Source organism: Lathamus discolor, chromosome 1, assembly GCF_037157495.1.
Source record: "Lathamus discolor isolate bLatDis1 chromosome 1, bLatDis1.hap1, whole genome shotgun sequence".
NCBI lineage: Eukaryota > Metazoa > Chordata > Aves > Psittaciformes > Psittacidae > Lathamus > Lathamus discolor.
Window position 1 is genome coordinate 140,427,375 of NC_088884.1, and position 24,009 is coordinate 140,451,383.

The window sequence follows — 24,009 nt, forward strand, 5'->3', positions numbered from 1 at the left end:
CTCACCAACCTAGCAGTAAAGAACTTCTTCCTTATATCTATCCTGAACTTCCCCTGTTTAAGTCTGAACCCATCACCCCTTGTCCTTTCACTACAGTTCCTAGTGAAGATTCCCCCTCCAGCATCCTTATAGGCCCCCTTCAGATACTGGGAGGCTGCTATGAGGTCTCCACGCAGCCTTCTCTTCTCCAGGCTGAACAGCCCCAACTTTCTCAGCCTATCTTCATATGGGAGGTGCTCCAGTCCCCTGATCATCCTCATGGCCCTCCTCTGGACTTGCTCAACAGCTCCACATCCTTCTTATGCTGAGGACACCAGAAGTGTACACAGTACTTCAAGTGGGGGGTCTCAAGAGAGCAGAGTAGAGGGAAGACATACCTGTCTTGGCATATTATGGAAATAATAACTTGGAAAGTGTGTGATGGTTTAAAAAAAAAAAAAAAGAAAATGCTTATTTAATGCATTGTTTTCTCTAAAGATATGCTAAAAACCTGGCCAAATATATCTGTAATTGAAAAGGAATACAAAAAAACCCACTGGTGTTTAGTACAGAATCAGGGTGCAGAATCCTAGCCCTTTGGGTTTCACTGGGAACAGGTTGGTCTGCCAGTTGGTGCTATGAACAAGGCTTTCCCCTTGTTTACCAAAAGATTTTTTCCTAAATTTAAGGCCACGTTTGAATTACTGTGACTGACAGTACCTTTCCCTGTGGTGCTGCCTGCCTCCCTTAGAAAGGGATGGATGCTTCCCTGGTGCCTGTTAAGATTTCTAAACTTCAGCTGCCTTTAAGCTATAGTGTTGGTGCTTTCTCAGACTTTGTTTTTACTTAAATACTGTTGTGACTGTTGCTGTTCAGCTTCCAGGACTGCTGGCATCTCTTTGTCAGGTAAATATTTCCCTGACCAGGTACCCAGTGAACAGGGACTTCCATGATGTTTCTCTAAGTAAAACCCTGTTGCTGCTTGTTGCACTCAGCCTCCTGCATCTGCAGAAGCTCCCGGAGCTTTTGGGTGTTGCTCAGCCTGGCTGATGCCTCTGACAAAAAGCATCTCTTCAAAATGCTTGTTTCTGTGAGCAGCATATACCAAATACTTCTTGATCCTCTGGCAGGGGCTATTGCTTGATCGATGTTGGGGTCACCCTTCCTTTCCAGTTGGAAAGGAAGGAGCAGGTGTGTCCCTGTGTCAGCTACTTCATCCTCCTTCTGGACCTTCAGAGAAGGAGGAGGAAGACCAATTAATCTGTGCTAAAATTAGACCAGGTTCCCAGCTGAAATCTGTGCGAACTCTTGTGGATTTTTGTAAGCTTGAGATACGACCTCAGTGAGATTTATGTTCCACCCCATCTCCTATTTTTAAACAACATTGAAAATACATTGTGGGCAGGATAGGAGTTGAGCACACCGGTGAGGTTATGGGTGTCATCTGAGTCATTAGTGCAGGCGGTGCTCCTGGCCTGTTTTATGTGCCAGATACGACATCTTTCAATGAAGTTTAAAGGCATGATGAAAGATTATGGGCACAGATTCACATCACTTTGGACTGCTCCAAAATGAACAATTTAAAAGCGGTTGCTGACAGAAACTATGAAAGGGTGTCTGTCCATCATCTTCAAGCTATTACAACACACCTTTTCCTTCTCCCTGGCATCTTTGTGGCCCCCTTGTGGTCCAAGATGATTAATTTGAGGACCCAGTAGAAAACTAATCCTTCAAAGAAGATACCTCCTTGTGACACTGTTGCTGGGATGAAGTGGCTGAGCTAAAGGCCAGTTGCTGTTGAAAGGGACAGTTGGCTTAAATCATGTAGATATAAAAATGTACTGTTACGTGAAGCATTTTGCTCTGCCAGATGTGGAACAGCAACTCAGTAAGTTGAGTTTTAACTGAAGACTCTGAGTTGGCTGGCCTTGCAGGCATCTGAAATGCATGTCTGTGTCCATCCACATGCATACTTATATGTACATACCCATACACACATATCTCTAACAGAAAGTTGTGGAATCACTGGTTTTCCCCTAGTAGCTCTGAGCACAGCCAGTGTCCTATGTGGGTAAACTGCAAACAATGGGAATTATTCTTCTTGGCTTCTGTGGACTTCAGCTGAGGTTGTAAGTGCTTGCATCTCATACTGCTTTTTAACAACTTCTGTCACTTTTTAGGTTTTGAAGGGCCTGGTAGAGCTTTTTAATGTTTTGTCTTTCAGGTGGTCCCACTTCAGCTGTCTGCGTTCAACCTTGGTATGGGTTGGTGGTTTTGTTCCTAGAGCTGCACTCGCACTTGAACCACGAGGTTCTGAGACCTCTTGGAGGTGGTGTGCATGAGGAAAAAAATATTTGTAAGCTCCAAAGGAGTTTTGAATTTTATTTTTCAGTTTGTGGCACAGACCTCAATCTGGGTTCAGTGAAGTTAGTGGCTAAATTCACATTGGACTTACTGGAGGCTTCCTCAAGACCTCTCCATCAGTACTTCAGTTCAGTTTGTTCTACTGCATGCCTTGCTTCTTGTTGTAGAGCACCTTCTTGCATTTTTTGTAGCAGTTAAACTAGAGGGTATATGTGCACAGACAGCTCCAGAACTCTCCTGTCCAAGCAGCACTGTTCTAGTCAGTACCAGTACTATCGCTTGAGCCCCACTGGTTACCTTTTTTATTTTTCTTTTGCTGTATTGATTAACTTAACTTTTTAAAGTAAATTTGACTGCCTGTGGCTACTGCTGACCCTAAATTCCTGCAGTACCTCCAAGCAAGATGCTAAGCATAGCTGGCATTCTTGGTACAGCATGAGTGGGTGTGTTGGGAATTTGGGGGCCCTAAAACAAAGCATTGCAGTGCATATCCAGGGCAACATTTTATTTGGGAGCAGGGGAAAGTGCTAAATTCAATTTGAGAGCACTGTGTTGAGATGAGATTCTTCTTGCTATGGTTATGTATGATACCTCTCTCTGGAACTGAGGCCTTAGTTAAAACAAGGAGATGGTAGGAGATTTTAATTCTTAGCCAGAAGTGATAGGGATATCATAGAATAGTTAGGGTTGGAAAGGACCTTGAGATCATCTGGTTCCAACCCCCCTTGCCGTGAGCAGGGACACCTCACACTAGACATACTGCCCAAGTGAGCTAGTGTGAGGGAACATTCTTAGGGTAAATTTTGTAGCTTCCTTTTGAATCATCTGGCAATAGCTGCTGTCAGATCTATTCTGAGATCATATTTCCTGTCTAAATCAAAGTGGTTGTAGCAGTGTACAGGGTATTTTACTGAAGACTTGCTATTACTGCAGCAACATACTAATTTCTGTAATTTGACTTTTTGGTATTGACATGAAGTGTAAATATTTGGCAGTGTAATTAAGTATGTGTGATGTCCTGGAGGAAATGAATTGAGTAACTTTTTGATTTAATACAAACAGCACTGCTTCTCTTGTGTATGTGTATGAGCTTATTTAAAAAAAACCCAACCAACCCAACAAAAACCTGAGCACAACATTTGCTAATGAAAATCCAGGCCTTAAAACCTTAGGAATGGAGAATGTGAAAAGAGGCAAAATGAGCCTATTTTGGACATAGCAATATAGCTATTAGTTAATGTGCAACCTTGTTGTTCTATTAAATAAAACCCTTGTAAAGTGATTTTCACTTGAAAGAGCTTCCTTAATCAAGGAACTTCTTTTATTTTTTTTTATAAGTTAAATAAATGATTTTTTTTTTTTTTTTATAAATAGCTGCCCTGTTGGGTTTGTGAGCATGTATTGCTTTTCCTTTCTCCTTTTTTTTTTTTTTTTCCCCAAAATAGAAATATGGGGTGCAGTCCCACAGCATGGATATCATGTTTTGTCTGCAATTGTCAGAAAGGGTTTTCCAAATTCGTGAAGAATATGTTTGTATGTTGCAGGATAGAACATGGCTGAACTCAGGGGAATAAACTTTTGAAGCCTGTTGGCTGGTTAAGGAAGGCTTTGTGTAACTGAAGGCAAAGATGCGCATGTTGTTCTGAAGTCAGAGGTCATACAAAAACCAACATAAGTTACTGGTCCACACAGGAAGCAAATGCAGACTATCTTTAAGGTCCCTTCCAACCCAAACCATTCTACAGTTCTATACAGGAGTAACATCGCTGGCATAGAAGTACCAAATTTCTTGTAATGTGGCAGCCATCCTTGGATTTTGCTCTTTAGGTACTGGTTCTCATGACCCTTCTATAGCTGATGATTTTGTATATTCTATCTTCCTAATTTCTGTGGAAAGTATTTTTTCCTGCTGTTGCTATAATGGTTAAGCATCCTTTTTCTCAGGAGAGACTGCAGGATCTCTTCTACCAGTGGCCTGAAGTCAGCTTAAAAAACCCCCCAAAATACTAAAGGTATATGGCTTAGATGATTGGCTTTAGCGTCATAGTAGGATTTACAACACAGTTGGAAAATGGATACTTGTTTTTTGAAGATGATCAGAAAATTAATCTCATTCTTTTCATCAGGTTTTTGCACCACGACTAGATCTCCATATGAGAGGTAGGGGACTGACAATACTGCAGAGCACTACAACTGCAGGCTTAAGAAAAAAGAGTTTATCTAAATATCTTTCAGAGTGAATTGTGAGACCACAGGTGCTGTATTTTTTCATCTTCCTTACTGCCTGAAGCAATCAACCCTGGATGGTGAGTCAGCTTGCCAGCAGAGATGATTAATAAAGGAATAAGCTAAATAAGGGTTTTTTAATTATTTTTTTTTTGTATTAATCGCTGACTGTTCTGAGCAAGAAATAGTCCAAGTACTTGCTGACCCTGGGTACAAAGAAAAACCCCAAATATCAACAATTGTTATTTAAGGTGATGGAGATGGGACAGGTCTGATGAATATTTCTAACACTAGTTCTGTCTTAATTCTACTAAGCATGGGTGTAATGATCTCTTCCAGACCTTTCGTAGGCTTGCATAAGATCTTTTAGTGTGGGGGAAAAATGGGCTGTAATTTTAGCTTTATGCTTGTTTCCACCTGCATGACAGAGGCTTGTAAGGTAGAGAAGAGGATCACTTCTTTACAGCTAAGCACTTACTGTGCAAAAAGTTTTGAATACATTGTCCTGGTATACAGAATCAGTATGATTTCTGTTAGTACACATTGCCAAAGTTAAAGGTTCCTTGTCTTTTACTGGCTTTGAAGCCAAAATTATGAGGTCTTGTGGCAGCATCATTAAAATTGATTATGGCTAAAACTGGAGAGAGACTTGAGCTTTTTATTCTGCCTTTTATTTTTTAGTGCACTCGTTTTAAGCATGCAGTCTGAGAGTCTGCCTGAGCTTTAAGGAATGCAGTTGGGTCTCCTGATGGACAGATTTCCGTATATAGATTTTCTTGATATCTATGAAAATAATGTAAAAGAAATAGTATGAAACAATGCAGACATGAGACAAAGACACCCTTCTAATGGCATAATAAATGTGCAGCGTGAGTGGATGCCCAGGCTAGTGTGCAGGCTGTGTGAAGGCAGCGGTGCTGGTGGAATAATTGGCTGAGCAGGATGCTGAAAGGCAGAGAGTGGAGAGAAGCCAAGCTGGCCTTGCTGAGTGCCTTGTCCCATGAGGCTGTATTCTGTGCCTTGCCCTGGCATGATGGCTAACAAGGATGCTCTAAGATGGAGCACCCTGTTGTGTGCAGCAGAAGCCAGAAAGTACTGGAGAATATCAGGAGGGGTTGGGAAGAATTATGTCGTGATAATGGTATTCAGGATAGGAATGAATAACTGAAGTCAGTTACTGGGAGAGTTTGTGCTCAGAACACAGGTGAGCGATAATGCTTTTTGAAAAAACAAGCTGACTTGCAAATTCAGATTTCACTTCAGTTTCCCACTTTTAATAACCCATCTTCATTCAGGCAGGGTTACACGCTAAGGCTGAGTGTGGCTCCATTTTAATTTATCCTGGTTTAGCTAATGGTTTGTGAAATTGTCTTAATGGTGGGAAAGTGCATCTCTTGGGAAATGGGAACAAAGAGCTACCTTGTTGGGAAAACTGTCTCTGGTTTGTGGAGCTCTTGAGTTCAGCAGATGATGTAATATTTTAACATCATCTTGTGAGAGGGTGTATTGCATTTCTTTGTGTCCCTATTCCTTCTGCAGGCACTCATCCTGTTTTGCTGGGTTTGACCTGTCAATGTAAGTGCACAACAGGAGGTAGAGAGAAAAACATGCTAGCGCCCTGGAGGGGGAAGGTTGGCTTCAGTTAAAATGCTGCCTCCATATCCCATGGGTATGATATGTGGTAGAGTGACTGAATCTCCTGCATTATTCATTGCCACTGGCTTCTGCTGTGACGTGGGTGTTTATCACATGAATAGTTGTGCAGTGGGTTGCTGCAGAAAAGGTGTGTGTGACCTGAATACTCATCACCCACAGGTCTTTCTCTAAGTGACAGATAAAACCCGGTCTCCAGTGTGGTATATTTGCTAAGAAGTCGAATCATTTGGAAATGTTTTTCTCTCAGACAGCCTGGGGGGGCATCTTAGCTGCTTCCAGCCCTCATAGTTGGGCTCTGTTGCATGTATCAGCATGAATTCCTAGGCTTTTCAATTCCTTGGCTTTCAATTCCTTCCTTAAAATTTGATGCCTGTTGTGGAAGTAAGTTTTATTCTTGGCATATATTTGGAAGAATGTTCAGCTAGCTGAGTTGCACCCCATTGTGATACGTGTAAGATTTTTTGAGAGCAATTCCAGGCTGCTTTGTTTTCAAATATTATTCAGGTTTCTTCCTTTCCACTTCTGATTTTTTTTTTTTATTTTTTTATTCTTTTTATCACAGCTGCTTGAGTGTTTTCATAGCACACTTGTTTTGCTGCTCAAGTGCTAACAGCAAATTGTGTATTGGGCTTTGGCAAGCTCCAAAGCTTGGGTCAGGAGGGATGAGCAAACAGAAAATGTAGCTTTATTGCCATCCACTGGGGGCAAAACATGCTGCAGGGGTACCCAGCCTGTGCTTGAAGAATTGCTACTGAGTGATACGTACCCTATGTTGGTTGTGCTATACTTTTGGTATAATAACCAAGAAATTGTCAGCCTCAGCCCAGATGAGAAAACGTGGTTTTGTAATAACGCTACTTGTCTGGTTATTGTTGTGAGTCATGATAGCAGTGATGCTGAAAGCTGGAGAGAAGGGGTGGGCTTAGGGGCGAAAGAGGAGGACACAACGCTTAGTTGTGCTGCTGGAGGATGCTCGGTGCAGTGCAAGCTGCCTGCCACCCAGTGCATGGGAGATGTGTTCAGGATGCCTGTGTGCTCTCTCCCTCTTCCACTGGCTTTTGAATGCCCTATCTGTGCTGAGACCTAGCACCAAAATAGCAGCTGACTTTCTGGAACAACTCCTTGTCCTGAATGGCTGGTTCACCCTTAGGAAGTTGAATTACTTGTCAATGGAAATATCAATTCCCTCAGGCTGTAAGGGTAGGGTATTTCCATAATAGTTTTTCCTAGTAGGATATTATGATTTATGGATAACTGTGCAAGTAGAACACAAATAGAAGCAGGTTTTTGGCATGCGCAATCTGACAGGACCAGGTGAGCTGGAGCCAGTGCTGTGCAGGGGTAGATGTCAGCCTTTCTGAGGCTGGAGATGAATTCTGCTTCAGTGTCAAACCAATGCTTTGCTTCCTTCTGCTTTGGTGTTTGTGCAGCATAGCTCAGCAAGCACCAAGACTTGGGAAAAGCAGCAAGTGGTGCAGCCAGAGCACCAAAGTAACACCCTAATGTTTGGGAGCAGTCACTGGTTACATGGAGGTCTGTATAAATGATTTGGAAGTGATGGTGGGGAGGATTTGCTGAAACAAAAGTACATGTTTGGTCCAGACTGGAATGAAAGGGAAGTTTTTGATGTCTTCTGCTCCACCCCTGCTCTGGCTGCACCTTCTGTGTAAAACTCTCTAAAAGAGAAACAAAACCCACCTTCTAATATCTACTTTGGACATCTTAAATAAAAAAGAGTCATTAAAATGAAGGGGACAGAATTTGGAATAATTTAGAAGTATTGTGACTTTCCCTCCTTGCAGTCTCTTCTGTAGCAACCCTGTGGTCAGCATGTGTTGTGGGGAGGGAGGAGACCCATGTTCATGTTCCCTGTTGGACCAGGGGGACCTGAGCTATCTTCTGCGCTTTTCAGAAACATGTCCAGAATACGCTTTTTAACCTGAAAGGGGAAGAATGGGACCCCTCCTGCAAATAATGGATAACCAAATCTCTTCAGTTTTGTTGGGCTTCTTAGAGTTCATAAGTAAAACAGTCCCATGTGTATTTCAGTGGTTTAGCCACTAACTGTGAAAGAAATGCTTCTTTCTGACCTCTGAAGATTTGTGACGGTAAAATACCATCTAAGTGATGCTGTTTTCCTTCTGGCTCTCTAGGGCAGTAAGTGAATTAATGTGTAAGATGCTTCCTTCTCTGGATTTGGCAAAAACTGCAGTCAGAGAAAGTAAGATGCAGACAAGGAAAGGTAGATGCTAAAAATGTCAGGGAATTTTGGAGGTGGTGACAACAGCCTTTATCTTCACCCCATCTTTAATGACTCTTACCCATCATATTGTGAGTTCCGTCCGTCAAGTTGTTGACGGACAAGTGCAGAAGTACAGCTTGTTAATACATCTGTAAAGTTTCTTTATGTTAATCTTTTGTAAGAAGAACAATATGTTGTTTGCTTTAGGTTTGTGTTTGTTTGGCTTTTTTTTCTTATTGTTGTTGTGGGTTTGTGGGGTTTTTTCATTTTGTTGGGTTTTTTTTTTTTTTAACCATTTCCAGGTTAAATCCCCCAGAAACCTCAGAACAAACCTCAGCTCTTCCTAGTCTCCTCCTGTTGGAAACAAACCCCAGCAGCCTTGGTTCTTGGGTAGTTGCATGAGGCTCACCGGGAGTCAGTCCTGTCTGATGGACTGGAGTTAGAAACTGGAATGTGGTTCCTCGAAGGAAGGAGAAAAATTTGTCGCGAAAATAGATGCCCATGATGTACTTAGTAATTATTGATGTTATGCTGGACTACTTCTTTGTTCTATTTCTAAATTGGAGAAAGAGGTGGAAATTTTAATTTAAGGGGTAGGTGGGATCCTGTGATTCCTATTTAAAGACAGTTTAAGGCCAAGTAACCAGTCTGATAACATAAATGCAACCATTTGTACTGAAACCAGTTCACTCTTCTCTATACAGACACAATATCCTCAGTCTCATGTTATTTCATAACTGTGCTTCCATTCTAAAAGCTCAAGAATTGGGAAATCCTTAGTTAATTTTCCCAGAGCAGCTGTATCACTGCTGGCTTGCATGTTACTGATTTTACACCCTTTCACCCTGTCCAGCACAGGCCTGTTTGCAGGCTGTTAGCAGCACATAGCCATTACTATAAAGGATACAGGAGTAGTGCTCAAGAGTGATGTTATCCTAAAAAATTGTATTCTCTAATGCAAATAGGTGGGTTTATTTCCCTACAAAAGAAGCTTTTGAGATGAAAAAGCAAAAGACTCTGTTCGTCTCCTTGGAGAGACATGGCACATCCAAGCCCAGGCTGGCTGCTCTCTGCTGGGGCCATCAGCAGTTGCCCAGCAGGGAACGGGGAAGAGTTGGTGAATGTCTTGTTGTTTTGGTGTTAGTTTTTAGATTAAGTGGATTTAAATTGAGACTAGCTCAGTTCATGTCAACAGAAACATCCCAGAACCTTGCTGGTGCAGGGTTTTTTTCTGATTTGAAGGTGAGAACAAAACCGTAATGCCATTGCTTAGGAACATACCATTTATGTAGTGTGTGCTTCAGGAAACGACTTGTTACAGAAGTACAAAACATATTTTGGTACTGAATGACTCCAGTTGCAATTGTGCAGTTGGAAACCTACCTCTTTTATATTTAAACTAAACTTTACAGTTCCTTGCCAAAAGCTGGAAAGGAGAGCAATCAAAGCTGCCAGCCTTCTTAGTTCTTGTCAGGAAGCCACCAGGCTCAAGCGCAGGCTGCAGTGGAGCAGGAGGAAGAAAGCTGCAGTGATTCCTATCTTGGTAAATTCCTGCTAAATCTCAAGAAAGTAACTTTGGTCTGAGTTTTGACATGACAAATCTGTGGGGAGTCTGTCAGGTAGATGTCTGTCTCTGTTTTGAGAGATCTACAGAAGTAAGTTTTGTTCTAGCATCTCAACAGGAGTGATAATTCCCAAATTTTCTCCTTGCTGGCCAGTGCTTTCTGAGTTTTGGTTTTGTGAGTTCCAACTGAAATTCTGTGATGTGCCCAAGATCAGGTTGTGCGATCACTTGTTTCTGAGGCTATGTGAGGCCTGGATCTCAGGTTTGTGTCCCATGAAAATCCAAGTACCCAGGAATATCTAATCCCACTTGAAGTATATGTAGCTATTGCCCCATCTTTGTAAAAGAAGGAAATAGGGGCTATTTAGTTTTTGAAACTTGCACCTAGTATTACCTCAACCGGCCAGTTGTTTGTTTCATTAATTGTAACAGTATGTTCCTCCTTTGTCATCTGTGGGCGTTAAACATTTGCTAATTCATTCCCTAAGAAGAGTGCCAGTGTCTGCATGCTATCTGCCTTCCAATTTACTGCTTTTAATAAACTCCTAGATGAATTATTCTAGCTTGGAAGCTCTGGGAGGCTGAGCTTGCTGCACTGTTGGCTGGCTGATCTTTTCTTTGAAATACTGAGATTCATAAACAGGAAGAAAAAAATTCCTGTCTCTATCCCCAAGTCGTTTTCAAGGCTGCCAATTTTCAAGGCAGGCAACATGGTAAAAATGTGGGTGGAGAGGTGGTGAATGTGTTCAGCAGGACACTTGTGGTGGAGGGCAGATTCTGAACTGGGAAATAGAAAATGTTGGGTGTGTGGTAGCACAGTTTCAGGAATTTGTGTCATCAGTGTTAATATCCTTTTGGTGAGAGGTCAGATGTCTCTTGTCGAAACTTTGTTTTGCAATGTGCTGTTTTGTTGGAGAGCTTGGTCATTCCTACCTTTGAGACCTGTGTTTTGCATTTCAGGCTTTCCTCTGATCTCAGAACTGGTGGCTGACCCCATCTTAGTTTGGATCAAAAAATTGTCTTGTTTCAGGCGTAAAATGATTTTTGAGCTACTTGCCTATATTTTTTTAATTGAATTAACTACCATTTATGTTGTGGTTATGCTGGGCTTGGTTTGGAACAAATTAGATTTCATATATAGGATGAAGAGGACTAATTATAAAAAGAAGGTATCTGTTTATCTTGAGAAGAAACCCCTTAAATTTATTTGGAAAAAGCCAGGGTGTCTGCCCAGGCTGGAGAGAACTTTGGGGTGTCAACACTTAACTTAGAAAGTTTTGTTTGTGCAAAGCCTGTGAATCTCAAACAGAAAGAAATTGCTAGTTTCTTGGCTTTACTGGCATGAAGGTGTTAACAGAGTGCGTGTTTTCTTTCTCTCATCCTTTTTTTTTCCCCTCTATCTCAGACACTGAAATCTGATTGTCTGATACAAAAGTACACAAATGTGCCTGCTGACTTGGATAGCAGTATTAATGAGCATTGCTCTGTTTTCTCCCTGCCCCCTTGAATTAGTGAAATAAAAATGAGTATATTAGACCTATTATAGCTTGATTTCTTCAAAAAGGTTTAGATTTTAGAATTATTTTTATCTGGTTTATAAAAAGGTCTATTTTCAAGTTTCCAAATGACAAATACGATTTTTAACAAGAACATTTTTAGCTCTCTTAAATGATCTGTTCTGTCTCAGTACTTTCTAGGATTTATAGGTCTTGGATTTCTGTTAGAACAAGGACAGGAAAAAAAAATCTCTCTTTAAAACGGAATGTAATTTGGCTTGATTGAGCCTGGCTTTTGCTTTAATAAAGGAAAAATAATGTCTTTAAGCTCTACAGCAGATGAGATTTGTATCTTCAGTCTTGTATATCTTATTTTCTCCAGATGGGAGAACAAATATAAAGTTGAGCAATACCGCAAATCCTGCAACATAATTTGACTGACAGATCTGTTGCCACTGATGGAGTGGTGGGGAGATAACCTTGCTTCTGGCACTGTGTGGCAATGATCACATTGTATTTTTTGGTACCAAACCCCCATAGTGTTAATGTAATCATTCACCAGGGGGTGGAAGGGTTAGGAAATGACTGTGATACAGCATACAGACTTTACAAAAATAATTGTATACTTGATGTCTACTGAACACAAGCATAATTGAAACAGCTTTTCACTTTATTTTCTAAATTAGGTTATGAACGTACTGTTGAGTGAGGGCTTTTTGCGGTGTTTTTTCTAACTTAGAGGCCATCTCTATTGTATAAATGAATTTTACTTGTAATAGTCACTGCTTGTGCATGGGGAAGCTGCAGGTCTGTGATGCAGTGCAGAGAGAGAGAATATAAAGCACGCTTTGCAGTGTCTCTTGCATGTCCAAGCTGTTGTAGGCCAGCAGCAGCTTGTGACACCTGCGCTGTTCAGGAAGATCCATGCACTGCAGTATATAGATTCTCTGTTCCACTTACCCTGCATGGGTGTTCTTGAATGCAGATGGTTTTTAAGGATTTAAACTGAAAAGTGGGTGTTTGGGTCACTCAGTCACTTGCGCTTGTCTGATTCCCAGGCTCCTGCTGCCGCAGAGGGCAGTTGTGTAGGTTTCTTCTGGTAACCTGCACCTTTGAGAGCTCAGTAGTGTTCATTAATCCCTCTCTGACTCGTCAGAAACAAAAACTCTAATACCCAATTTGTTCTTGTTTTGCAGCTTGCCTGATTTCAGCAGTGACCTGTGGGGGTGCTGGTGCCCAGGACTCCAGGACTTGGTGCTCTGATACTGGCTTTCCAACAACGAGCTGGGGAGAGTAAGTAACCTGCTCCACATTTGGGGATCCTCTGGGCTGATGGGCTCTTTCTGCACTTTTCTTGTCCCACATCTCAAACACTGAAGTCTCAGATTTCTTCCAGCAGAGAGACCATATCCAAGGTACCTGTGTTTCTATGCAATATTTACATTGTTTATTGTGATGCTTGTTAACAAAGATGCTCTAGCTCTTCTAGTACTCCAGCCAGAGCAGTTCTTAGTTTATCCATTTGTGCAACTTGCTCTGCCACCTCACATGAGAAAAGGCTGTACTCAACAGGGGTGTTTCACAGTAGTGCTGTTCCTCTGTGGTGTCAATAATACTCTGTTAATTCAGACACCTCTGTTGGATTTCAGTGTTCTGTGCAGCAGAAGTGCAGTCTCCTGCAATGTGTTCACATGGTTTTCTGTGGGTCTTGGAGTGGGATGGAGGCCTACAGCAGCAGCTGCTTCGTGGCACCAGCTGAGACCACCTGTGTGTATGGTGGCATACTCCCCAGCAGCTTCTGATGCCATGGTTTTCCTTTGATTCTCATTTGACCTTACAGGCGTGGGATGTACTTTGCAGTAACTGCAAGCCACAGGGCTTCTCATCTTCAGAAATGAGATAGTGAGAGGTCTAGCATAGTCTGTCCATGAAGAAAGTACTGTTAACTGGGAGACTTGAACTAAGCATGTCTGTAGGCTTACCTACGCTGTACAAACAGTAGTACTGGCAGAGTCCCATGGAGAAACTGCACTGTTTGCTAGATGCAGGAAGTTTTCCTATCAGGATTGCTGTTCTGCCTTCTTGAAATACAGCGGCACTCTTCTGGGTATTTGCTCATGCGATCCTTACAAGGGTATTATTTTGTACAGTCCTAATCGATGGAGGTGAGCTGGCAGAGCTTTCAGATGTATCCCAGCTGTATAGCCACCGGGCAAATCTTGTATGTACTTCAAGTTCTTGCTTTACTCGAGGGGTGCATAGATGCAGACTCTTATCCTGTAAGCTTCCTGTTTGGATGGTTAATTCCAATACAGAGAGGGCATAAATTCTAATATGTAGCTGAGGCATTGACTTCAAAAAGGATCTTTCATGCTCATATAACTTCTCCTAGAGAATTCCTTCTTTACAAAGGACTTCACATCCTGAAGAATTTTAGAGGTTTTATGTTTAGGTTCCCATCCCCATTCCATCCCAGCTCCCTGATAGACCTACAGTGTGGTGAGATGAGATCTTTCTTATTAAAAGTCTTTGGGCAAAGAGAATGATGGGACTCTAGCCACAGCTAATGTCATGTTGGTATGCAGCAGTGAGACACACTAATGTTTTAGCCAGTGCAGTTAAGATGGCTCTTCAACCCTGAACCCTTACATAAGCCTTTGTCTTGCTTGCTTTTGTCTTTGTTTTCATGCTTTTTGTGTATGTTAATCAAGCAGATCTCTGGTGGTCTGTAATACACAGGAGACTGGGCTTGTGATGCAACTTTTCTTTCCAAATTAATTTTTTCAGTTTGTATACATACTTGATAGAGCCTCAGTTCTTATGTAGGAACCGAGCAGTATTCTGCTAAAACAGAATAGACTTGTCATGCAAATTATTAATTTGTTTCATATATTAAGTCATTCACATATCTTCTTTCTTATTTTTTCCCCCTTTTCTTCCCTCTTGGTCCTCTCCCTTTCACTGGGAATAGCCTGTAAGTCCTCTTGCTGTCCAGAGTAATTTTATGTATCAGTGAATGAGTCTCAGAATTTCCCTTACATAAAATTCCAGTGTTTTCCTTGGGGAAAAAGCTATTGGGTTGAAGTCCTTCATCTTAATAGGACCAGTTGCCCTAATTAATCTCACTCTGTTTTGCTGCCATATCTTCCTCCAAAGGCCTGTCCATCAGCACATTGCTTGGGTGAATTGCTGGCTATGTGGTGCTTGACTGGCCTCTGATTTGCTCTCAGGAAGAACTCTGCCAGGGCATGGTGCAGCCAATGCTGTGATGTTAGCTAGGTGTCTTGCAGGCAGCTTTGTGAGACCATCCCTGCTACTCTTTAACCAGCATTCTAATGGCTGGCCACTTTGAAGTTTAGGTCATTGTTTAGTGCACTTGAAACTCCTCACTGCAGCTACTCGGGGAGGATGCAGCTTGCCAGGTCCTAGCTTTTTAATTTAAAAGGAAAGGTTACTCTTTTTGTGATAACTCTGGGTTTTGGACGTAATGGGGTCGGTGGGGGTTCAACTACCTGTGCAGCTATCACTGTTTTTCACAGTCTTTGCAGACAAGGCATGAGAGTCATGCTCCTAGTGGAGCTGGTGATCACCACATCATTTCATTCACAGATGCTGTAGCATAGACTAATTCTTTTTCAGATTTCACTTTTCAGATTAACACGTTTAACATGTCTACAGAATACATTTTAAGAGTGGAAGTCCATTCCAAGAACAAACTCTGTGTGGACACAACAATAGCTCAGGTTGTCCTTCAGGCCACATCAGCATCTTCCTCCATGCCCCAGTGGGATCTCTGCTTCTCTACTGCTAATAACAAGAAAGTTCAGTTTCCACAGCTGTTCTGGCATTTCTGCTGAGACGGTCATTTCTGTAGTGTGTGTTCTCTGTTAGGGGTTGAACCAGGGTCAACAATTTGTTTCATAGCCTAGTAGAAGATTCATAGTTGCTGTCACCTCAGGATGTACTGGTATTGGTGATTGTGCTTTAGTTAATCAGTTTCTTCAGAGTAATTTAAAACTTTGGCTACAAAGGAATAAGGTTGGTTGAATGTGAACTTCAGGACCAAATGTGGCCCAAAAGACACACATTCTGTGATACTTTGTAGAAAGCCTGTAGGAGTTTAATGAGTCCCATTCTAGTTTACTAATTCAGCTTGTTTTGGTGCTGAAGTCATGAGATATCTATAGTGCTTGTTGCTTGGCAAATATGGTTGCAGTATCTCCGCAGTAGCTCTCCAGTAGTGTGTTGCAAGCCCTAATAGCAGAGGCTGTCAGAAAGTTCCTGCTGTGTTATCGTCACTTAGGCCTGGAGAGAATAGCAGCTTGTTTGTGGAAGATGTTATTCACAAAATCAGACTAATTCTCTGGTGCATGATTTGGTTAATAATATTAATAGGTTGTGAAGGAAACCCTGGAGGAACTTCTTAAATTGCAGCAGGTGAATGGAATAACCCATGCTTCTGCTCCCTGTGTTGTCATCATTCATCAGCACCTTTTGCTGCTGGTAACAGCAGCAGCAGATATAGTGCTAGGTAGTGTGGGATATGGTTCAGCCTGTTTTACTACCTTAGTATATCATACTTTCAAAAAGAATTACATTTCTTGCTATATTGATAGCAATAGTCCTTGCAAACCAAGGACACAGGTCTTGTCTTTGGGAGATTGTTGTGGAGAGGGGAGACCTGAAAAGAAATAATTGAATCTTGGCTGGTTGTTTATCTTGAGCTGGTGGTTTATTGTGCCCAGACTCATCTTATTTGTCAAAAATTGGGAAATGGTACCATGAGGTAGAAATTAACAGTATTTTAGAAAATTTTAAGTAACATTTTTTCTTTAAATGGAGCACTGCAATGTTTGAGATGGTTATTCCTGGCTCAGTCAGGATTAGGAAGCACCAGTGACACATGACAGATCTTTAATTATTACAAGAATTAGGTCTTCCTAAGAACAAGTTCTTCCATCAAGAAAGGTGAAACTCCTCTGTGATAACTGCAGATAATGAAGTGTACCTTGACTTGTGACTCAGTTAAGTTTTTCTTTTTGGATGCTGAGAATCCTTCCCACTATATTGTTGCAGAAAAACCTGACATGTGGCACATCAGCTCTAAGGAACAATTTATGCTCTATTGCAGCAACAGTCAATACAATTTGGGTTGTGAATGAAGAGGGAAGGAGGTACCAGGAATATGCTTATATTATTATTAGCTTTGAGGAGAGAATCAAAGAGCTTCAGTAAGAGCCTGTCTCAGAACTACTCTTTTGTTATTTATGCACATGATTTTAGTGACTGACACTAATATAAAACAGATTCAGATGAAGGGTCATATCCGTACAGCATTAAACATCCTAGAAGGCTGACCAGATTTTTACCTCAGTACGCTGGATATGGGTTTCAAATACTCTTTCAGTTAAATAAAACTAAAAATGCTAAATTATATGATTTGGTTGTCTCTCATAGCAGTTATTTTTGAGAGAAGATGAGGCTAAAGAAGTACTTTGACAAAATGTGAATATAATTTTCAATGTAATTACTATTTTAACTTTCAGAAATATTTCAGTATGACACTGATATATTAGTCATGAGGTTATGTTACAAAGCCATAGAGGTATTTTGTACAAGCTTCCTTCTAGAAAAACGTAATGCCTTCTGCCTGGCTTTTATTTCTTTATTTTGTTAACTGTTCTTAAAGTAGCAATATTTTTTTCCCCATGGTGCTGCAGAAACTCTTTCCAGCATTTCTTTATTAACAAAAATGCTGAGGGGTTTCACATGGCTGATGAACAACTGTTCAGTCAGTAGGGGTGTTGTTTGAGAGTTCTCTGCATCAAATGGGTCTGCCAGAAAACCTGCCAAAACTGGAAACAAAGGTGTCAGCAGCCCAGAAACCACACAGCCAGCTGTTTGCTCCCTCCCCCACCCCCCCTTTCTCCCCCCCACTCCCAGAGGAGAATCGAAAGAATGTAACTCCCACGGGTTGAGATAAGAGCAGTCCAGTAACTAAGGTATAACACAAATCACTGCTGCTACCACCAATGATAATAATGATGAGGGAAATAACAAGGGAAGAGAATACAACAGCTCACCACCTGCAGACTGATACCCAGCCTGACCCGAGCAGTGATCTAGCCCTTCCAGGTAACTGCCACCAGTTTACATAGTGGGCATGACGTGCTGTGGTATGGAATATCTCTTTGGTTAGTTTGGGTCGGGTGTCCTGTCTCTGCTTCCTCCCGGCTTCACCTCCTCCCTGGCCGAGCATGGGACTCACCAAGTCCTTGGTCAGAATAAACATTACTAAGCAGCAACTAAAAGCATCGGTGTTACCAGTGCTGTTCCCAGGCTGAAAGTCAAAATCACAGCACTGCACCAGCTACTAAGAAGGAGAAAAATGACTGCTACTACTGAACCCAGGACAAAAGGAGAGGTTTCTTTTGTGTGCTCTGTTAGGATGCTGCAGCATAGTTTATGGAGTTGCTCATGACTTCCAGTGTGTTTTTCCTTCATATCCCTGTGGGTTAAAAAACAAAACAAAACCCAGTAGGCTGAATTGTTTTCTTGCCAAAAATGTAAATGAGTTTCTTGCTTCCTACAGCTAAGACTCTAGTCCTTCTTCAGTTCAGCAGCAAACGAAATATACTGCTTATGTTTCTAGAGCTGTAACTGTCCAGTTTATGGCAAATTGAGATGTTCAGCTGTACTTGGTAACTAACTGCACCTAGAAAAAGGGGCTTTTTAAGGAAGAAAAACAATAGTAGTAATTAAAATCCTGAATCATACCTCAGAAATAGTTCATCTGATTTCAGTTATTCTTGGTCTTGATTGCTTCAGAGAAGCAAGAAGGCCAAGAAATTCTGCAGAAGGCAGAGTGAAAAATCTGTTCACAAAGCTTCTTCCAAATCCTATTTGATGAAAACATCTTATCCTTTGAAACTTCGTAGTCCCAGTCTTAGGTATTTGGTGTTCGGTTTTGTTGTTTGTTTTTGGTTTGTTTTTTTCTTTTTGATTGATTGATTTCTTTATTAAAGAACATTTTGTACTCTGGATATTCTTGTTATTCATTAATGATGCAGTTTTGTAACCCTGATGGATTTTTGTCCCGAGATGGTAGTTTAGATTCTCATTAACTTCTCGGTGAATTCCACAGAAAAACTGTTGATTCTCTTTTTAATTTAAAAAAAAACAAACAAGCAAAAACAAAGTCACATTGAAGAACAGCAGCTCTTATTCATACATTTATCCCCAGCATATTAATGCAATTCATAACTTTGATTTTGTTAGATGATTTTATACCCTTTTGGAAGGCCATTCTTGGACTATCTTTCTTTGATGTTAGGTATGTTCTAATTTCCAGCCTAAATTTAGCAAAGACTGCCTTACATGCACTCATTTCTTGTGCCAACAGTATACTTTAAAGTTGCTTCTCTCAGCCTTCATTTTGCTGTAAGCCAAACTCTTAATATTCTTGTATAAGGCAGAAGCCTGGTACCTTGATTATCTTCCAATTTCCTGTGTTTTCCATTAATCCCTGGTGTTTGAGGGACCAGATGCTACTGGGCTGTTTCAGATGAGGTCGGGGCATTACCTCGCAAGATGTATGAGTATTTTCCCAGCTCTGCAGGGAAGGCTGTAACCAGAGAACGTATTTGCATGCATCACACTGGAAGCACAGAGCACGTCAGTACCCTGCTGCTGTGCTGGGTCCCTTTCTTTTGTCACATCCAAACATTTGCAGCACAGCCCAATACTGACAGCAGAATTTCTTAATGATTCCCTGAATGAATGACCTTGTGCTCTGTGTTACTTCGTTACATTTCTATTATTCTCTTCTCAACATCCAGCTTTCCTTTTGGTGATTCCATCTTTCTCCTTGTAGTAGGGCATCCAGCAGATTTCATTAACGCCATTTGTGACAAGGTCAGTAATGGCAGTATTAACTGAAATTTAATTTCTCATCCAGTATTTTCCATTCTTTCAGTTAGACTGCCGTTTAACCCATTACCCCTTGTCCTGTCACTACAATCCCTAATGAAGAGTCCCTCCCCAGCATCCCTTTAGCCCCCTTTCAGGTACTGGAAGGCTGCTATTAGGTCTCCACGCAGCCTTCTCTTCTCCAGGCTAACAGCCCTAACTTTCTCAGCCTGTCTTCATACAGGAGCTGCTCCAGTCCCCTGATCATCCTCGTGGCCCTTCTCTGGACTTGTTCCAACAGTTCCATGTCCCTTTTATGTTGAGGACACCAGAACTGCACACAATACTCCAGGTGAGGTCTCACGAGAGCAGAGTAGAGGTGCAGGATCACCTCCTTTGACCTGCTGGTCATGCTCCTTTTGATGCAGCCCAGGATATGGCTGGCTTTCTGGGCTGTGAGCACACACTGAAGCTGGCTCATGTTCATTTTCTCATTGACCAGCACCCCCAAGTCCTTCTCTGCAGGGCCGCTCTGAATCTTTTCTTTGCCCAGTCTGTAGCCGTGCCTGGGATTGCTCCGACCCAGGTGTAGGACCTTACACTTGTCGTGGTTGAACTTCATAAGGTTGACATCAGCCCATCTCACAAGCGTGCCAAGGTCCCTCTGGATGGCATCCCTTCCCTCCAGCGTATCAACCAAACCACACAGCTTGGTGTCATCGGCAAACTTGCTGAGGGCGCACTCAATCCCACTATCCATGTCAGCGACAAAGATGTTAAACAAGACCGTTCCCAGCAGAGATCCCTGAGGGACACCACTCGTTACCGATCTCCAGCTGGACGTTGAGCCATTGACCACAACTCCTTGTGTGCAGCCATCCAGCCAGCTCTTTATCCACCGAGTGGTCCATCCATCAAATTGATGTCTCCAATTTAGAGAGAAGGATGTTGTGTGGGACAGTGTCGAATGCTTTGCACAAGTCCAGGTAGATGATATCAGCTGTTCTACCCCTGTCCATCAGTTCTGTAGCCCCATCATAGAAGGCCGCCAAATTGATCAGGCAGGATTTCTCCTTAGTGAAGCCATGCTGCCTGTCACCAAGCACCTTTTTTATGGGCCTTAGTGTGCCTTCCAGGAGAATCTGCTCTAAGGTTTTGCCAGGCACAGAGGTGAGACTGACTGGTCTGTAGTTCCCCGGGTCATCCATTTTCCCCTTCTTGAAAATGGGGGTTATATTTCCCTTTTCCCAGTCGTTGGGAACTTCACCTGACTGCCATGATTTTTCAAATATAATGGACAGATATTATATATATATATAAAGCTTTATAGGTTTATATAAATCATTTATATAATAAATATATTTTCTTCTTTTTTAGAAGAATCTCTACTTTGAAGTTTCAAAATGCAACCCACACTACATTTGTTACTGCATCTGCTACCACCAGGTCCCTGAGGAGCAGCAGCAGCAGCTAATGCTGTGACTGTTGCATTGCAGACTGGGAATATAATTTGCCTGGGCTAAATAAAAATAGTAAATTCTCATAACAGGAGGGATGAGTAATAAGATATGAACAGAATTGTTGTGATTTTGTTTTGATATTTTGCTTTCAAGACAGAAAGAGTGGAGATTGCTTAGGACAGCGACAAGCAAAGTCATACGGTGTCTGGTGGTGGTGAAAAAACTGTTCCAGAAGGAACTGTTTAAAGAAATGCAGGGTTTTTGTGTTGCTTTACAATTCTTTTCTTCTGTCCTCACTTTTTGGAAGCCAGCTGAGCTCCGCTTTATCTTAAGCTCAATTTGGCTTTTCAGGGTTTTCTAGTAACCATGGGAATTAGAAACAGCTTTGGCTTGAAATCCTCGTCTTCTGGCAGTTGGTGAGTTCTGCTGTGCTCACTGCTGCCATGGAAGGGTAAAACACGGGGACTGCAGATTAGATCATTCAGATGCATTTGGGCAAGATGGGTGAACTGGGAATTTTTGTCTTAAATAATGAAATGAAGTAGTTTTCTTAAATTACTTTTCAGCATTTAGTGGGGGATACAAGCATGATGAAGAAAGATGGTGGATTTGGTTTTGGTTTTCTGTCTGAACAGTTTGGAGAGGGAAGCTGTAGCTTATCCCAGTAGTTATCTGGGAGCTGTCAAACATAGAATTTATAATGTTTCTCTGGAGTTTCCAGTTCTGTTTTTTCGCAGCTTCCAATATTTTCACCCATTCTTGGATGTACAAACATCAGGGAACAGCAACATTGCGTTTACTCCTACAAGATACAAGGTGGGGGAAAGCGGAGAGTAGTGACTAACTGCTTGCTGTAACAGAAAACCCGGCTGTGCTTGAAAAGCTCCCCACAGCAAACAAAAGCACAGTGGCATCTCTAACTTCAGAAGAAATAAGCACCTTTTCATTTAAAACCACTGCAGTTATCTGGCAGTCAGCTTTAAAAAATGCTTTTTACTGATCTTGGTGTAAATGAGATTCAGAATGCATCACTGCAAAGTTCAGTATTGCCTTCATGCCTGAGGCTTTACAGGAAGATCTGCATTACCTGGCACTCATTGCTTTCATCCTGTAATGTTTTTGCACTCCAGCACAGCTCCTTGGCTTGCCATGTTTCCCTTCTGGCACACAGCCTGACCTCACTACAACCCTAGAGGCTCAAAGCACCACAGTAGGGGTCTCCTCAGCTTTCACTTTGAACAACTTTTTGTGTGTGTGTGTTTGAAACTTCTAATTTTACAAATCCCACCCAAAGAGGAAGTACAATTGAGATGGTTAGCTGATAACCAGTTCGGATAGCTTCACCAAAATCAGTGGGGTTACTGTGATTTACAATGAACTGCCATTGTTACAGTGTTTTTCTTTGTGTTAAACTATATATACACTGTATAGATCTACATAAAATGTCCTAGTGCTTTCTCTTACTGGTTGGTTGAACAAAGTCTGCATTAAAGTAACTTAATGTAGAATAAATAAATATAAAAAGCAGGTGTGTTTTACTGAGTATGTATCGTCTGTGCAGGGGATTAGGGTCAGGGGACCATGGATGACTTGAGTTCAGCTTGCGCTACATGATCTGGCTGTGGAAGTACCGAAAAGCTAACTTTCAGGGGGAAAGAAAGTATTTTTTATGAGATAGGGACTCTGTGTCAAAGCCTCAAACATGAATTAGGGACACTATAGGAATTTTGTCCAAGTGGCTAACACTGGTGTTATTCCTCAGAGCAGAGTGGGAAATAGTAACATCCATCCCCACATAGTGTAAGGGAATCTCAACTAAGTGGGCAGGTGACATAGTACCTGGAAAAGACAACCAAAAATAAGAAAAGCCCTTATGAAGGAAATGAATAAAAGGGAAAGCATTCTCCATTCTCAGAAAGGGAGAAGAGGGAAAGCATCCAAATAGGAACTTGTTACGGGAGAAGGCAGCCAAAAAGCATACGGGACAGAGAACTGCAAGTGAGAATGATTGCAAGAACCAAGAATTTGAGTACTGTGAATTTGTTGGAATGAGAAATGGCAGAGTCACCAGCCTTTCAGGGCAGGGCAGGACTTTCCAGGTCTCTGAGTGTGCTCAATATCACTGCATCCCAGACAGGTTCAAGTGTGGTGAGCCCATGGTGAGTGGGGCGGGACCCACCATGGGCTGAAGTGCAGGCAGGACATCCCTTGACCGTGGGGTTGTATTTGCCTTTCTAGTTCCCAGAAGATTTCTATCCCAAACCAGCAAATGGGGATGACAGGGAGCAAGTCCTTTAATAAACAGGGCAGCTCCTTGTCTCTCAGTAGAGTGGGAAAGCATGACCTGGATGTGAGTGCTCCCAGACAACACTGGAAGCATGGATAGGTCTGTTGGGTAACAGCAGACTTTTAAAAAGGAAAAAAAACCTCACCCCATCCCTGAAATGACAATACCTTTTTTAACAAGGTGGTACTTATTAGGTAAAAAGTAATGGGTATGAATCATTAATGACCTCAAAAAAGGTCACACTTGCAATGATAGAAGATACTTGGCTGGTAGACAACATTATGCTTTCTCCAATAGGCAGTTTTGCTTGAGATCTGCATCTGATAGCTGTTCCCAGCAAAGAAAATGAATGTGCTGTCTCTGTATGTGCCTCTAGAAATCAGCAGCACAAATTCCTAATGGCCTGGCTGTGCATTCTGCTGTTTTGCATTCTGAGGGTTTAAATGGTGTTTTGCTCATGTTGTCCTACATTGATGCTTGGAGTGGCTGCTTTGAATGCAGGGAAAGTGAGCAGCATTTGACTATGGAAAGCATATTTGCATTATGTATGCAAATATATACAGGTGTGTGCAAAATCTGTTTATATACGAATACATTTTCTGGTCTCAAAATGAATCAGCCTCTTTCAGTGTCTGACCCCTTTGCTGTAGTGGGACTATTTTGTATAGAACCTGTGGCCTCTTTGTGTTTTTGAAAGAACGCAAGGCATTCCTCTTACTCATTCCCTAGCAAGGCTGTTTCCTGGTATTCAGAGCAAGACTTTGAAAGTGGGATTGTGTTGTTTGTCACAATATCATGCAGAAAGTACTGGGATGTAATTTCTTGAG

General features: G+C 41.8%; 1 protein-coding gene across 11 annotated transcripts in view; it reads left to right on the top strand.

Annotated features, from left to right (window-relative positions):
* The window catches only part of APBB2 (amyloid beta precursor protein binding family B member 2), a 196,075-nt gene that overhangs the window by 53,911 nt on the left and 118,155 nt on the right, over positions 1-24,009 (top strand). For 9 of the 11 annotated variants that reach the window (XM_065698327.1, XM_065698349.1, XM_065698311.1 and 6 more), the window contains one exon: positions 12,724-12,820. The gene's annotated coding sequence lies outside the window, so the exon portion shown is untranslated. Of the gene's footprint in view, positions 1-9,987; positions 10,011-12,723; positions 12,821-17,544; positions 17,663-24,009 lie in introns of those variants that run through there. The other 2 variants (XM_065698344.1, XM_065698358.1) reach the window with 2 other exon arrangements.